A 15,751-nucleotide genomic window follows, 5' to 3' on the forward strand; every position below is an offset into this window, starting at 1 on the left:
GATCAACAAAAATTAAATATCATCGGTATTCGAAATTTATGAAACATAAGCATAGCTTATGTCAATCATAAGATGTTCCACGTCGTGCTGATTCTGTCCCAAGACTGTAGTGAAGAAATGATGTCACGAAGAGATTTTTTATTTTCCTTCTTTCCGACAGTATTTAATGTCATTCATCACATTTATGACTATTGTCAGAATCATACCAATGCTCTGGGCGCTTCAAACTGTCTAGAAACGGTGCAATACGCACATTTCCGCTTGTTATCTTGTTGATAACGGTAACGTTTTAAGAGAGTATATTATTTTTGTTTCTTAACCAAGCATGCTTCACCTGATTTTTTATGCATCTTCAGTCTTCACGAGGCAAATGATTAATAGCATAATTAATTGCTTCTCTGCAAATAATTTGAGTTGTTTGATTTCGATAAGTAGCATCTCGAAGCAGTACTTCTAGTTAGCTCATCATATATGTTAGTAGTAAGAATAGCAGCTTTGAACTAGCAAATGAGGAAGATAGATCAAATATTACCGACATAAGAACATCTTTATTTCGACAGAAGCAGCATGAATGCATTATAATACAGCAGTTTATAAACATATTTTGCAGCATAGCAGCTCCTTGACTAAGCAATAGAAAAGAAACTGTGGTTCCTACATGCAGTATGCAGTTATAACTATGTTCATGAGTGACAACATGTAGAGATGAGAGGATGGGGGGAGCCACCGCGTTCACAACCCCGTTGTGTAACTACGGAATTTTCCCAAGGAAGTGTAGCAGCGTGGATTCCCAACGGTAAGCTCCCGCGAGGAAAAGACTTGGGTACCTGTTGTCTCTTCCTACATTCATGTTGTCTTAAATGACAATGAAAACCTTCTTTTTCGACTGCTGCTTAAAGTACGTCTCTAAAAAAACTCTGTATTATACTGAACACAGTTTTACACGAATTAACGAATACAGTCAGCGTCTTGACTACAGTCACTGCAATGATATTCAGATCTAGAATTGAAATTTGGCCACAACGTCTCGCGTTAAATAAAGTGGCTCGATACATAATAAAATGTTTCCCATATCTACTTAAATGTCATGCATGATTACATACACGACTTCAAACTTAACAAGCAAATGTTGATAACACTTCGCTATTTTAATGAGATGAATTCCAACACCTGTGTCACGACATTAATGTTCGTATTACGCTACGAAAAACGGAGCACAGGAAACTCGAAAACTTTGATACAGGACAGCAGACTGGATTCAGACATACACTGAGGTGACTGAAGTCGTGAGATGGCAATGTGGACGTATACAGATGGCAGTAGTATCGCATACACAAGGTCTAAAAAGGCGGTGCATTGGCGGAGGAAACATTTTTCATGTGAAAAGGTTTCTGATATGATTATGGTCGCACGATGGGAATTAACAGGCTTTGAACGCGGAATGGTAGTTGGAGCTAGACGCGTGGGGCATTCCATTTCGTAAATCTTTAAGAAATTAAATATTCCACGGTCCATAATGTCAAGAGTGTGCTGAGAATACCAAACTTCAGGCACTGCATCTCGCCACGGATAAATCAGTGGCCGACGGCCTTCACTGAACGGCCCGGATCAGCGGCATTTGCGTAGATTTGTCAGTGCTAACAGACAGGCAACACTACGTGAAATATTCACAGAAATCAATATGGGACGTAAGACGAAAGTATCCGTTAGGGCAGTGCGGCGAAATTTGGCGTTAATGGGCCATGGCGGCATATGACAGACGCGAGTGCCTTCGCTAACAGCACGACTTCGCCTGTAACGCGTCTCCTGGGCTTGCAAACATATCAGCTGGATCCTAGACGATTGGAAAACCGTGACCTAGTCAGATGAGTCCCGATTTAGCTGGTAAGAACTGATGGTAAGGTTCGAATGTGACGCAGACCCGACGAAGCCATGGACCACAGTTGTCAACGCACTGTGCAAGCTGGTGGTGGCTCTATAGTGGTCTGGGCAGTGTTTAGATGGAATGGACTGGATCCACTGGTTCAACTGAACCAATCGTTAATTGGAAATGATTATGTTCGGCTACTTGCCATTCATTGACTTCATGGTCCATGAATGGCATGGACGACGATGCGCCATCTCACCGGGCCACAGTTGTTCGCGACTGGTTTTGTAGAACATTCTGAAAAATTCGAGTGTATTTTTTGGCCACTCAGATCGTCCGGCATGAATCCTATCGAACATTTAAGGGAAATATTCGATAGGTCAGTTCGTGCACGAAGTCCTGCGCCAGCAACACTTTTAGCAATTATGGACGGCTATAGAGGCAACATGGCTCAGTATTTTTGGAGGGAACTTCCAGCGACTTGTTGAGTCCGGGACGGTGAGTTGTTGCGTTACGCCGGACAAAAGATGGTGCAACACGATATTAGGAGGTACCTCACGACTTTTGTCATCTCAGTGTATAATTTGCATCGCTGGTATGCGAAGCCTCACTGGTGCATACACGCGGTGCTCTGTAAGAAGATTTAGCATGAGCCTACTATCCTAGGGCCGCGTCGGTCATGAAGTTTGTTCGGTACAGTGTGTTCACTTTTAGCTGTCACAGCACAACTGTTTTCATTCGATTACTAACGTCAGTAGAAACTTTGTCAGAGACATTATATGGACAAACATAGCGTATAAGGAATTAGCTACAGACAGCGACCAGCGCACTATACTGATTACCGATGTTGTTAAATTCTGTAAAATAGGATCATGTACAGAAAATAACAAAATGAACAGGTGAAGAGAGTGATTAAAACATTAATTCCGCGCTGGTTTCACTGTAGGACGTTCTAGATTACCGTTACACAGCGAGTTATTTTCTCTGTCACTTGATTGCCTCATCTCACGAATGCACGCGACGACTATATACGTAACCTTCTTTGATCACTAAATCATGGTTTGTTACTCATTAAACTCCTGGTTTGTTACTTATTACGGTTTAAGAAATTCGTTACTTTTAAATCTTCGTTCTATTGCTGGAATTATTGTAATGGTGATTCAGTGTTCTACTTCTGCTTTCTCTTAGTACTTAACGAGGTGTGATCTCTCAGACCGCTCAAAAATTTTCGCTCACTGACCAAGGAATTCTTCTATACTCCCAATATTCTTTTTAGATCGTCTACCCTACAATCTTTGGCCATCTGCTGCATTATAACCTTCTTTATTTGTTGTTGACCCTTGTTATTGACACATGTTGGGCCGGCCGGAGTGGCCGCGCGGTTCTAGGAGCTACAGTCTGGAGCCTCGCAGATTCGAATGCTGCCTCGGGCATGGATGTGTGTGATGTCCTTCTAAGTTCTAGGCGACTGATGACCTCAGAAGTTAAGTCGCATAGTGCTCAGAGCCATTTGACACATGTTGTGGTTTCCTAGATCGCGTCTCGTGAACTACATACCTGTTTTCTGCAAGTGTAGTACGAAGTGTGTGCACCGGAACGTGTCAGTTTTAACGATCCTAGGTTTGAGGAAATTGTTAGTCGGTGGATGGAGGAAGATGTCAGTAAAACAATCGAGAAACGCCCGAAGAAGTGGGCGATTTTACAATAGCCAATGATCACAAGTCTGCTAGTGAACAAGAGAATCATTCAGTGGATCTTCAAGAAAACTGTGTTTGGGACCTTACTGTTTCTCCAAAATAATACTTAAAGCGTTAGTTAAAATCATGTGTGTTCTGAATGGTGATAAAGAAAATTGTAGTTCCCATCGTTACATTTCAATTGCAGACTTTCTTTTTTTTATACCTGTCGTGGGCAATTTTTAAGCGCAAACTTAAACCTTGTAATTTAATTATACGTGAACATTTACTTGTTACAGAGACACTATAATTTTTCAGAATGTAAAATTCTATTCTATAACAGTTCCTTTACGTGCACTTCTTAAAAATTCATACGGAAGTATGTTATTTTGTGTGATAAAAAATGAAGTACTACAGGCTCTATTTAATGTAATAAAATCAACGAGTATTTAAACATCACTTAAATAACTGTACAAATAATTTTTATATAAAAATTACAAATGATGTTGTGCCTTAAATCTCGGTTTGAATACAGGGGTCCCAGAGATCTATCTCTTCTGTATACACTACAGAAAAGTCATCTCGTGAATTAAGGGTAGTTGCTTTACCACAAACTAGAACTACATTATATTACGAGAAAGATTAATGAAATGAAGAAACGTGTAAAAATAACGAAGATGAATCAATCGTTGCAGTTATAAACATGTGATCAAGTAGTTAACTATTGACCATCAGCCATAGGTAGCAAAGATCTTCGCTACCTCTGACTGCTTCTGGAACAGCGCATTTCTCTTAAGTAAAGGTGTGATAGAAGTAAAAGAACAGCTGGAGATACGCCACAAAACGGTGTCGCATTTAGCATTTATGTTGCCGATCGATGAGTGAACTACATTCCTGCTCTGTAAGATAACTTCACTTGGTACAAAAGAAGTCCACCACGCAAATAAAAAACAGGGTGAAACTGAAATATGCTAGAACTAATTAAGTTACTATAAACATTAAAAAGGGACGTCAGTTCTGTTTCTGACGACATTCATTGCAGAAATTAGAATCAGGTAAAAGGTCTGCCATATTTTCTGGAAAAGAAAGGTTCTAACATTTCAAACTTTTACCTTATGTTTAAATAGGAAACTTGTAAAACAATGCAAATCGCTTCTTATTGAACTGTCTGTGAATTAGGTAGAACATGAGGCTACTGATTATTACGTTCTCGTACGAAATGCAGAAGAGTTTTGCATGTCCTACGAACGAAAATGTGCATACAAATGTGGAAGACAAGCATAAAATTCTTTGTAAACTATTCCAACGTTAAACGGTAACTTACCCACAGCTGGTGTGTTATACAGGACTGTCCTTCACCTGTAACAATGAAGAAAACAATATTAGATACAAAGAAAGAATAAGGACAAGGTAGGTGTAAAGTTTAAGATGGCCACGAACTGTGTTTCGTAGTACCAGAAAAAAATCTGTATCCGGAATGCAAGCGTCTTGTGCTACCGACCAATGACTAGGATTTAGCTTGAAGTACATTCTGGGCGGGCAGTTCGCGATACTTAAATTTGAATGTCGCTATTGTCAGCTTGCCGCTTCGACAATGGTTAGTGTCTCCAACAATGTCCACCGATGACCTTATCTTAACTCAAACGATGTACAATGATGTGGATGCGTTATTCTGCGAGGATTGTTTGGCTGCTTGTACCACGGTTTTTAGGTGTATAGAAACGTTCATATGCACACTAATCTCAAGTCCTGTATCAGATATGATACTGAGTGAAGGATTATAAGCGAAAATATGATAATTTTGGGTTTGTTTTCTTTCCGAGCGATAAAGCGTTGCGAAGCAAGTCAACTCTGCATACATTACCTCCTTGTCATCATCGGGTCACTATCAAGCGATTACACAGCACGCGCCCAACAATGAACTACGCTAACGTTAAGATAATTTATATGAGTGTAAGAACGTCTTCTGATGACGCGCCGCCCTGGAACCTTCTTATGCAGTGAGGTTCATTTTAGCGTTGTGTATCCATTAAAGTTCGGCTTATTACTTCGATATTTAACTAACAATGGATTTCTGATAGATGTTTCCTGTAGTGTACGATGTACGATTTCTCATTACACGTGGTTATGGTTCAAATGGCTCTGAGCACTATGGGACTAAACATCTGAGGTCATCAGTCCCCTAGAAATTAGAACTACTTAAACCTAACTAGCCTAAGGACATCACACACATCCATGCCCGAGGCAGGATTCGAACCTGCGACCGCAGCGGTCGTGCGGTTCCAGACTGTAGCGCCTAGAACTACTCGGCCACTCCGGCCGGCACACGTGGTTATACCAGCAGCTGTACTGTGGGCTGTCTAACAATCATTCTCAGCTCTTCATGTTATGGCTCGATACGTAACCGTCTTGTCAAACAACACATAACATTAACATTTTGTGCTAGTTTGGGTAATTTATTGAGCGGGTGAAATGTCAAACAGTGACCACGACTTGCGGTGGTTCTACGTCAAAGGAAAAGATGCAAAGAGTTCAGTTGCCAAGAAGTGAGAAATTCAGCGCAGTCTTCAACAATGTCACACCCACCACGTTTACATGGGGCTCCCAAAACTGGATTCGTAAACCATTTCCCAATACCGCTTCTGGGTGGTCAAGCAAACACTTCAAGATCGATTCTGGAAATCCGCTTCTGGTTGCCAGTTTTCCAATGTTGCAATCGATTTTCGCTCCCATGTAAACACAAGCGATTTTAAAACATGCTTGGGCTGTTAGGTTCGTCTTGATTTCACATATTTTCGGCTAATATGGACGGAGTAGCTTTATGTACAGTGAAGGATAAGTATATATATTAGATTGAAGCTGTTTATACCTCGTCTAATGGAAGACAAATAGCGATTGTGTTGATTAAATCATAAACTGTAACAGCTGTTTTCCAGGCGCCATATTTAAGTGGGCTAGCAAATACGCTTCAGGCCTTAACATGTAAATGAGACAGGGAAAACGGTTCCCGAAATTCGGTTTTCGTCTTGAGGCACCCCACACGTCCAGAATTGCTCCAGTGGCTTCAAGAACACTCTTCCGAGTTTAAACACTTCCGATGGCAACCTAACTCCCCAGATGTGAACATTATTGGGCATATCTGGGATGCCTTGCTACGTGCTGTTCAGAAGAGATCTCCACCCCCTCGTACTCATACGGATTTATGGACAGTCCTGCAGGATTCATGGCGTCAGTTCCCTCCAGCACTACTTCAGACATTGGTCGGGTCCAATGCCACGTCTTATTGCGGCACTTCTGCATGCTCGCGGGGGCCCTACACTATGTGAGGCAGGTGTACCAGTTTCTTTGACTCTTCAGTGTAGATTAGAGTGCATTATGTTCCTTCTCATTTAAATGCTCTTCTTTGACAGTATTTTAATTTTGCTTTTATTATGACACTTAGGGATGCAAATGGGGGATAACCTGAGGCTTGTGTACACTAGTTTCAATACACCTGAAAAATTGTTATTGTTATGAAGGTTACCTAGGCACCCCAATGTGGGCACAATGGTTAAAGAAACATATGAAATATAATAGCATATTAATAAAATGAATAGTATCCCTTCACTCACGAGGTGTGGTCTCTCAGACCGCACGAAAATTTTCGAACTCGCTCTCCAACGTTCAGTTGTAGCGGAATGCTTCCATACTACGCCTACCCTCCTTAAATTGCCAACCCTACAATGTTTTGTTGTATGTTGCGTCATGACCCCCTTTGTTTGTTGTTGACACGTGTTACTGACATGTGTTAAAGTCTCCTAGATCGCGCCTCGTGAACTACATACCTGTTTTCTTCAGTATAGTACAAAATGTGTTCGCAGGAACGTGTCAGTTTTAACTTTCTCGAGTTTGATGAAATTTATTAGTCGGTGAATGGAGGAAGGTATCAGTGTACACAGATACAAGAAATAGCCGAAAACGCCGACGATTTTGCAATAGCCAGTGATCATAGTTGTACTATGAACAAAAGTATCATTCAGAGCAAAGACTTCAGGGCAGTCGTGATGGATATCTTTCTGTTTCTCCAATAAAATACTTGAAAGTGTTAGTTAAAATCAAATGCGTTCTCTGTGGTGATAAAGAAATCTGTGGATTCTATCACTGAATGCCAATTTTGCCGACTTTCTCTTTGCACCTACAGAGTGGAATTTTTATGGCAAGTTTAAACCATGGAATTTAGTTTTATGTGGAAATTAACTATAATTTTTCAAAATGTAAAATTCAGTCCTCTAACAGTTCATTTATGTGTACTATTTAAAAAACCACACAAAAGTATGACTTTGTATGTTGAAAAGTAAAATGCTGCAGGCTTTATTTAGTGCAGTAAAATAAACAAGTAGCATTTAAATAACACTTACATAAGGCTTATCTCACTAGGGGTAAGATAGATACTGCCTACAGGAAAATTAAAGAGACCTTTGGAGATAAGAGAACCACATGTATGAACATCAAGAGCTCAGATGGAAACCCAGTTCTAAGCAAAGAAGGGAAAGCAGAAAGGTGGAAGGAGTATATAGAGGGTCTATACAAGAGCGATGCACTTGAGGACAATATTATGGAAAGGGAAGAGGATGTAGATGAAGATGAAATGGGAGATACGATACTGCGTGAAGAGTTCGACAGAGCACTGAAAGACCTGAGTCGAAACAAGGCCCCCGGAGTAGACAACATTCCATTGGAACTACTGACGGCCTTGGGAGAGCCAGTCCTGACAAAACTCTACCACCTGGTGAGCAAGATGTATGAAACAGGGGAAATACCCTCAGACTTCAAGAAGAATATCATAATTCCAATCCCAAAGAAAGCAGGTGTTGACAGATGTGAAAATTACCGAACAATCAGTTTAATAAGCCACAGCTGCAAAATACTAACACGAATTCTTTACAGACGAATGGAAAAAGTAGTAGAAGCTGACCTCGGGGAAGATCAGTTTGGATTCCGTAGAAATATTGGAACACGTGAGGCAATACTGACCTTACGACTTATCTTGGAAGAAAGATTAAGGAAAGGCAAACCTACATTTCTAGCATTTGTAGACTTAGAGAAAGCTTTTGATAATGTTGACTGGAATACTCTCTTTCAAATTCTAAAGGTGGCAGGGGTAAAATACAGGGAGCGAAAGGCTATTTACAACTTGTACAGAAACCAGATGGCAGTTATAAGAGTTGAGGGACATGAAAGGGAAGCAGTGGTTGGGAAGGGAGTAAGACAGGGTTGTAGCCTCTCCCCGATGTTATTCAATCTCTATATTGAGCAAGCAGTAAAGGAAACAAAAGAAAAATTTGGAGTAGGTATTAAAATCCATGGAGAAGAAATAAAAACTTTGAGGTTCTCCGATGACATTGTAATTCTGTCAGAGACAGCAAAGGACTTGGAAGAGCAGTTGAACGGAATGGATGGTGTCTTGAAGGGAGGATATAAGATGAACATCAACAAAAGCAAAACGAGGATAATGGAATGTAGTCGAATTAAGTCGGGTGATGCTGGGGGTATTAGATTAGGAAATGAGACACTTAAAATAGTAAAGGAGTTTTGCTATTTGGGGAGCAAAATAACTGATGATGGACGAAGTAGAGAGGATATAAAATGTAGACTGGCAATGGCAAGGAAAGCGTTTCTGAAGAAGAGAAATTTGTTAACATCGAGTATAGATTTAAGTGTCAGGAAGTCATTTCTGAAAGTATTTGTATGGAGTGTAGCCATGTATGGAAGTGAAACATGGACGGTAAATAGTTTGGACAAGAAGAGAATAGAAGCTTTTGAAATTTGGTGCTACAGAAGAATGCTGAAGATTAGATGGGTAGATCACATAACTAATGAGGAAGTATTGAGTAGGATTGGGGAGAAGAGAAGTTTGTGGCACAACTTGACCAGAAGAAGGGATCGGTTGGTAGGACATGTTCTGAGGCATCAAGGGATCACCAATTTAGCATTGGAGGGCAGCGTGGAGGGTAAAAATCGTAGAGGGAGACCAAGAGATGAATACACTAAGCAGATTCAGAAGGATGTAGGTTGCAGTAGGTACTGGGAGATGAAGAAGCTTGTACAGGATAGAGTAGCATGGAGAGCTGCATCAAACCAGTCTCAGGACTGAAGACCACAACAACAACAACATAATTTTAAAAATATATATTGCATGATATAACTTACAAATTTCAAATGATTTGTACCTTAAATCTCGGTTTAAATATAAGGTCCCAGAGAGTCCTCGTTGTATACGTTATAGAAAAGTCTCCTCGTGAGTTAAGGGATATCACCGGAAAATCATGCTCTACTTTTGCAAAGTTTCTGTCTAAAGTCGACAAAAAAACTGCCGAACCTGAACTTAAAATTGCCTTGTTGCTACCAGCATTCGTTTTAACCGGCCAGGATGGCCGAGCGGTTCTAGGCGCTACAGTTTGGAACCGCGCGACCGCTACGGTCGCAGGTTCGAATCCTGCCTCGGGCATGGATGTGTGTGATGTCCTTAGTTTAATTAGGTTTAAGTAGTTCTAAGTTCTAAGGGACCGATGACCTCAGCAGTTAAGTCCCATAGTGCTCAGAGCCATTTGAACCATTCGTTTTAATACCACTGACCATTTGACAGCTACGTTAAAAAGTGCGTTTCCTGGCTCTAAAATAACACAAAATGATATTCTGATTAGGAACAAAAGCACGGCTATTAAAAGAAATGCTACTTTCACCTTCTCATAAAAATGATCTTACTTCCAAGCTTCAAAAAGTAAAATTTTCAATTTTGACTCATGGAGGAGCCGATATAACAAAAAGAAATTGTGTGCTTATGTGTTCCAGTAACCTTAGAGAATTAACATTTGGAAAACCAGTCTTACAGTTATCTCTAGAATTATATTAGGCCGCGTATTTACCGGGTAAATTCCATTATACGTACAACAACTATTTTCTTTTAGGTTTATCAGTTAATGTGCTATCAGCAGGACAGTCACTACGGAGTCTGGGAAGGAGAGAGTAGCTGGTGACGAGGAATTATGTAAGTGTAAGTGTAAGTGTAAGTGTGTGTGTGTGTGTGTGTGTGTGTGTGTGTGTGTGTGTGGAGGGGCGGGAGGGGGGGGGGGCAGGGGCTGTGACAAACGTTAACTCCGCAAGACAAGTTATTGGTGTCAACAACATAATTCTTTGCTGCCTGAATGTCTTAAAACCTTTTCCTCTCTAATGTCAGGCTCCTGTTCATATGACCTTAACTGTCCTGACTTCCCTCTTAGGAAATCTGAAGGCCTGGAAATTTCAGTAGCCTCTCGAATGACAGGTATTTTTTATTTGGAAGGGGAACTTGCTTTCGCCAAGTACTGTTCACTACACTAACACAAAAAATAAACCTTTGCAAAGAAAAACGTCAATTCATCTGGTAGAAGTAAGTCAAGCTAAAAGATTTTGTCTTTAAAATCACTACATTTTCTGTTAGCGACGAATTTAATATCAGATTCCATTCACAGGATCTCCGAATGTTTGTTGAAGTACTTTTACTGCGTTCTGCTGCTTTATCACGGTAAAAGCTGGGAAGCGGCTCACAAGTACTTGTTCCATTGTTGTTGTGTCGTGTTGGATCGAGTGTCTGCATCTTTGCACTTATTATTCAGCTTGGTGACGCCTTTGGATGGCAGAGATCTGGATGTCTGGTTATCTGAGACTGAACACGCCTATCATTCTTTGAGAACTTCCTATCGCATTGGCTTCCATATCAGAACAGAAACGGAATCATGTGGGTGACTGATGAGTACCTTCGAACTTCAGTGATGTATTAGAGTCATCACGCATGATTGTAAAAATGAAAGGAAGAAAAATAATGAACACTTTAAGTCCTCATCTGACAGACGAATCCCCGTCAGCAGTGATCATAACTTGTATATCGCCATATCTCAGTTCCCCTCCAGATAAAGGTTGTCACTGAAAATTTTTTCCCAGAATAAGAACACTAATCGACAACAGTCACGAAGGAGAAGCGCTTTCGTTCGCTACTGGAAAACTGAAAGTTTATGTTAATACACCGCGCTGTAAACCTTTGTCAGTTGAGTCTTTTGGACTAGGCCAGAAAAACAGTGCGCCACACCCAAAAGAACTGTCACACCACTTGCGAGGATGCCAAATTCGAATCTTCATCACCAATGTGCCACAACGCGACGAGTTTCTACAGTTCACATTTATTTAGCGTATAGCTAATACAGACATATCATGAAATTAAATTACATATACATATGTACATATTGAGACGGAAGAAACTTAAGTTTGTCTTTACAACTGAATATCCAGTCCTTCAATCCAGCGCACTGCATGTGGAGTTGCTAGCAGGAAATACTCCTCAGCACCGTGATAAGCTGGAATCCTGCATTCACTGACAATGTGGTGAACAGTCTGGTATGGAGCCCCACAGTCACAGGCTGGATTAGGCAGCTTCTTCCACTTACAGAGAGCATCCCTGCATCGGCCATGGCCGGTACGGATTCTGTTGAGAGTAGTCCAGGTATTGCATGGTACGTCGAATCCACTTGGAAGTTTAGCACCTGAGAAGATGTTATGCAGGCGCACATCTGTCACTGCTTCTCACCGACCTATCCATTTTTCAAGAGGTTTGAAATCCTTAGCAACCATGTCAGAAGCATCGCACAGAGTTGGATGGCGTGATTTCAATCTCTTACGATTTAAAAGTGGCAGGTCGCTATGCACATGTAGGTTAGAATTCCTGGAGATCTTGTGGAATTTTCGCATAAGGGTAGTACATCTGCGTAGATCAGGAGGCATTATACCGGTTAACAGTGGAAGCCAATAAACTGGAGTAGATCTGATTGCGCCAGATATTATGCGCATTGTCTTATTCATCTGGGTGTCACCAAGCCTTGTATGATGACTGTTCATCCAAACAGGTGCACAATACTCAGCGCTTGAGTACACCAAGCCCATAGCTGAAGATCGCAGGGTGGTTGCTGAAGATCCCCCGGTAGTTCCGCATAGCTTATGGAGGATGTTGTTTCGAGTCCTCAACTAAGTTAAGAAGGTGTTGTTTGAAGCATAGTGTACGGTCCAGGATGACACCAAGATATTTTGGGTTCCAATTATGATGAAGAATTCTGCCTCTGAAACTTATTTCCAGTTTTACGTTCGCCAACCGATTATTTAAATGGAAGCAACACTTCTGTTTTACTCAGACTGGGTTGGAGTCTCCAGATTTTGAAGTAATTATCTAATGCAGAGCCGGCCGGGGTGGCCGAGCGGTTCCTTGGCGCTACAGTCTGGAACCGCGAGACCGCTACGGTCGCAGGTTCGAATCCTGCCTTGGGCATGGATGTGTGTGATGTCCTTAGGTTAGTGAGGTTTAAGTAGTTCTAAGTTCTAGGGGACTGATGACCTCAGAAGTTAAGTCCCAAAGCGCTCAGAGCCATTTGAACCATCTAATGCAGACAGGTCATTGGTTAGAATCTATTCTGTTGTCTTCATTTCCTGGTGTCGTGCGGCTAGAGCCAGGGCATGGATGTGTGTGATGTCCTTAGGTTAGTGAGGTTTAAGTAGTTCTAAGTTCTAGGGGACTGATGACCTCAGAAGTTAAGTCCCAAAGCGCTCAGAGCCATTTGAACCATCTAATGCAGACAGGTCATTGGTTAGAATCTATTCTGTTGTCTTCATTTCCTGGTGTCGTGCGGCTAGAGCCAGGTCATCGGCATAGCAGTATTTTCTGGACGAAGTGTCAGGTAGATCAGATAGATATAGGTCGAACAGTAATGGTGAGAGAACTGATCCTTGAGGCAATCCGTTGTTCAGCTTCGTCTCCTTACTTGTGTTGCTTCCAGTGATTACCTGGAACTTCCGATCGCTTAGTATCCTGTTAATCAGTCGAGCCATTGTTCTGCAGGGTATGATGCGGAGAAATTTGTAGATAAGGCCTTCCCTCCATATAGTGTCGAAGACGGCAGTTAGATCAACAAACGCCACAGATGTTTTCTGCTTCATTTGGTATCCTGACTCTATGAAGGATTTGAGAGACAATACTTGGTCGTAGCAGCTACGCCCTGGTCTGAAGCCTGCCTGATCAACTGTAACGTTCTCTAGGATAGCGCCACTTATTCTGTTATATACTAGCCTTTCAAAAAGCTTGTAGCAGCAACTAAGTAGGGCAATGGGGCGATAGCTTCCTACCATGTTGCTGGGTTTGCCAGGTTTCAGAACAGATATTATCTTCGCCTTTTTAAACTCCAATGGAAGTTGACCAGTCAGCAGGATGTCAGTGAAGAATTCTGCCAGCCATTTCTTAGCTTTTCCTCCCGTATGGATCAGGAATTCTGGATGTTTACAAAACTGTCCCAGTGCAATAACGCAGACCAAGGACACCGTCTGGTCAATTAATGTGAGCATCTGTCAAAAACCTGAATAACCGCCTTTTCGGCAGCGGGGGCCGCTGCTAGGCGTGCAGGAAGAAAGTCAGTGATGTTCTGGGAGGTTCCGACAGGGATGTGGACTGTGGAGCCCCGCCGACTCCATGGCTGTGGCCAGCTGCGCTAGGCTTCTCGGTGGAAGATCCATACCACCAACAGCACAATCGAGGTGGTCCCACAAATACTCAGTTGGGTTTAAATCTGGTAAACCTGGGAAGTCTGCTGGCCAGGGGAATAAGGTAAACTCGTCCTAGTGCTCTTTGAAACATGCACCCACTCAGCGAGCTGTGTAACACGTTGCATTATCCTGTTGGTAGATGCCATCGTGCTGGGGAAAAACAAACTGCATGTAGAAGTGGTGGTCTCCAAGGATAGATGCGTGTTTGTATTGAAACATTGTGCCTTCCAAAATGACGAGATCACACATGGAATGCCACGAAAATATTCCCCCGACCATAACGTTCCCTCCTGTGGTCTGGACCCTTCCGACGGTTGTTGCAGGGCGTTTGCTTTGAGACGATTCATGCCATACACGCTAGAAGTCATCTGTCCGATGGAGCATAAAACGTGATTCATCTGAAGAAATAAAAAAAACACCTATCACCACCCAGTGGGTGTCCAGTTGCCGTATTGGCGTGCAAATTCCAGCCTTCGTCGTCAATGAACAGCGGTCAGTATGGGTGCATGTAGCAGGCGCTTGCTGTGGAGGCCCACACGCCGTAATTTTCGTTGAACAGTCGTCGATGAGACACTGTTTGTGGTCCCTTGGTTCGTCTGGGGAGCCAGTTGCTCAACTGCTGCACGTCTATTTGCCGGGAATCATCTCCGCCGCCATCTTTCACCCCTGTCATCAAAGTTTGTGGTGCACTGCAGTTGCCTCGGCACTGGTTTTGGACAGCGCCATTGTACCATGCGCGGTATACAGGGTGTACATAAAGTCCGGGAACACTTTCAATTATTTATTGCACAAGAATGTTCAAAAAATGTTCAAATGTGTGTGAAATCTTGTGGGACTTAACTGCTAAGGTCATCAGTCCTTAAGCTTACACACTATATAACCAAAATTATCCTAAGGACAAAAACATACACCCATGTCCGAGGGAGGACTCGAACCTCCGCCGGGACCAGCCGCACAGTCCATGACTGCAGCGCCTCAGACCGCTCGGCTAATCCCGCGCGGCTATTGCACAAGAATAAAACATTGTACAGGCATACATATGTCAGTTTGAAGAGAAGCCCTGAAAGTTTTTTTTCATGTATGCCGTCACAGCGTAGTTTGATAATCTGCCGATAGTCTGCGCTAGTCGCAAACATGGCGAGTTCAGGTGCGGAGAGAGCTTTCTGGATGCTGGAGTTCGACGGATGTTTACAACCAAGTACGGTAAGAAGCCACCAACAATGACACATTAAAGATCTGGTTTATTTACTGCCTCTGGGCAACGGACTTGCCGCAGTGGATACACCGGTTCCCGTCAGATCACCGAAGTTAAGCGCTGTCGGGCGTGGCCGGCACTTGGATGAGTGACCATCCGGGTCACCATGAGCTGTTGCCATTTTTCGGGGTGCACTCAACCTCGTGATACCAACTGAGGAGCTACTCGACCGAATAGTAGCGGCTCCGGTCAAAGAAAACCATCATAACGACCGGGAGAGCGGTGAGCTGACCACACGCCCCTCCTATTCGCATCCTCAACTGACGGTGACACGGCGGTCGGATGGTCCCGATGGGCCACTTGTGGCCTGAAGATGGGCCACTTGTGGCCTGAAGACGGAGTGCTCTACCGTGTGAT

The 15,751-nt window shown here is 42.5% G+C and overlaps 1 protein-coding gene and 1 pseudogene across 4 annotated transcripts in view; one reads left to right on the forward strand and one right to left on the reverse strand.

Annotated features, from left to right (window-relative positions):
* LOC126189000 (myosin heavy chain 95F) overlaps positions 1 to 15,751 on the reverse strand; it is a 432,971-nt gene that overhangs the window by 187,687 nt on the left and 229,533 nt on the right. For all 4 annotated transcript variants that reach the window (XM_049930806.1, XM_049930805.1, XM_049930803.1 and 1 more), the window contains one exon: positions 4,868 to 4,902. The gene's annotated coding sequence lies outside the window, so the exon portion shown is untranslated. The remainder of the gene's footprint in view (positions 1 to 4,867; positions 4,903 to 15,751) is intronic.
* On the forward strand, positions 15,397 to 15,514 carry LOC126189142 (5S ribosomal RNA; annotated as a pseudogene).

This window comes from Schistocerca cancellata, chromosome 5 (assembly GCF_023864275.1).
Source record: "Schistocerca cancellata isolate TAMUIC-IGC-003103 chromosome 5, iqSchCanc2.1, whole genome shotgun sequence".
NCBI lineage: Eukaryota > Metazoa > Arthropoda > Insecta > Orthoptera > Acrididae > Schistocerca > Schistocerca cancellata.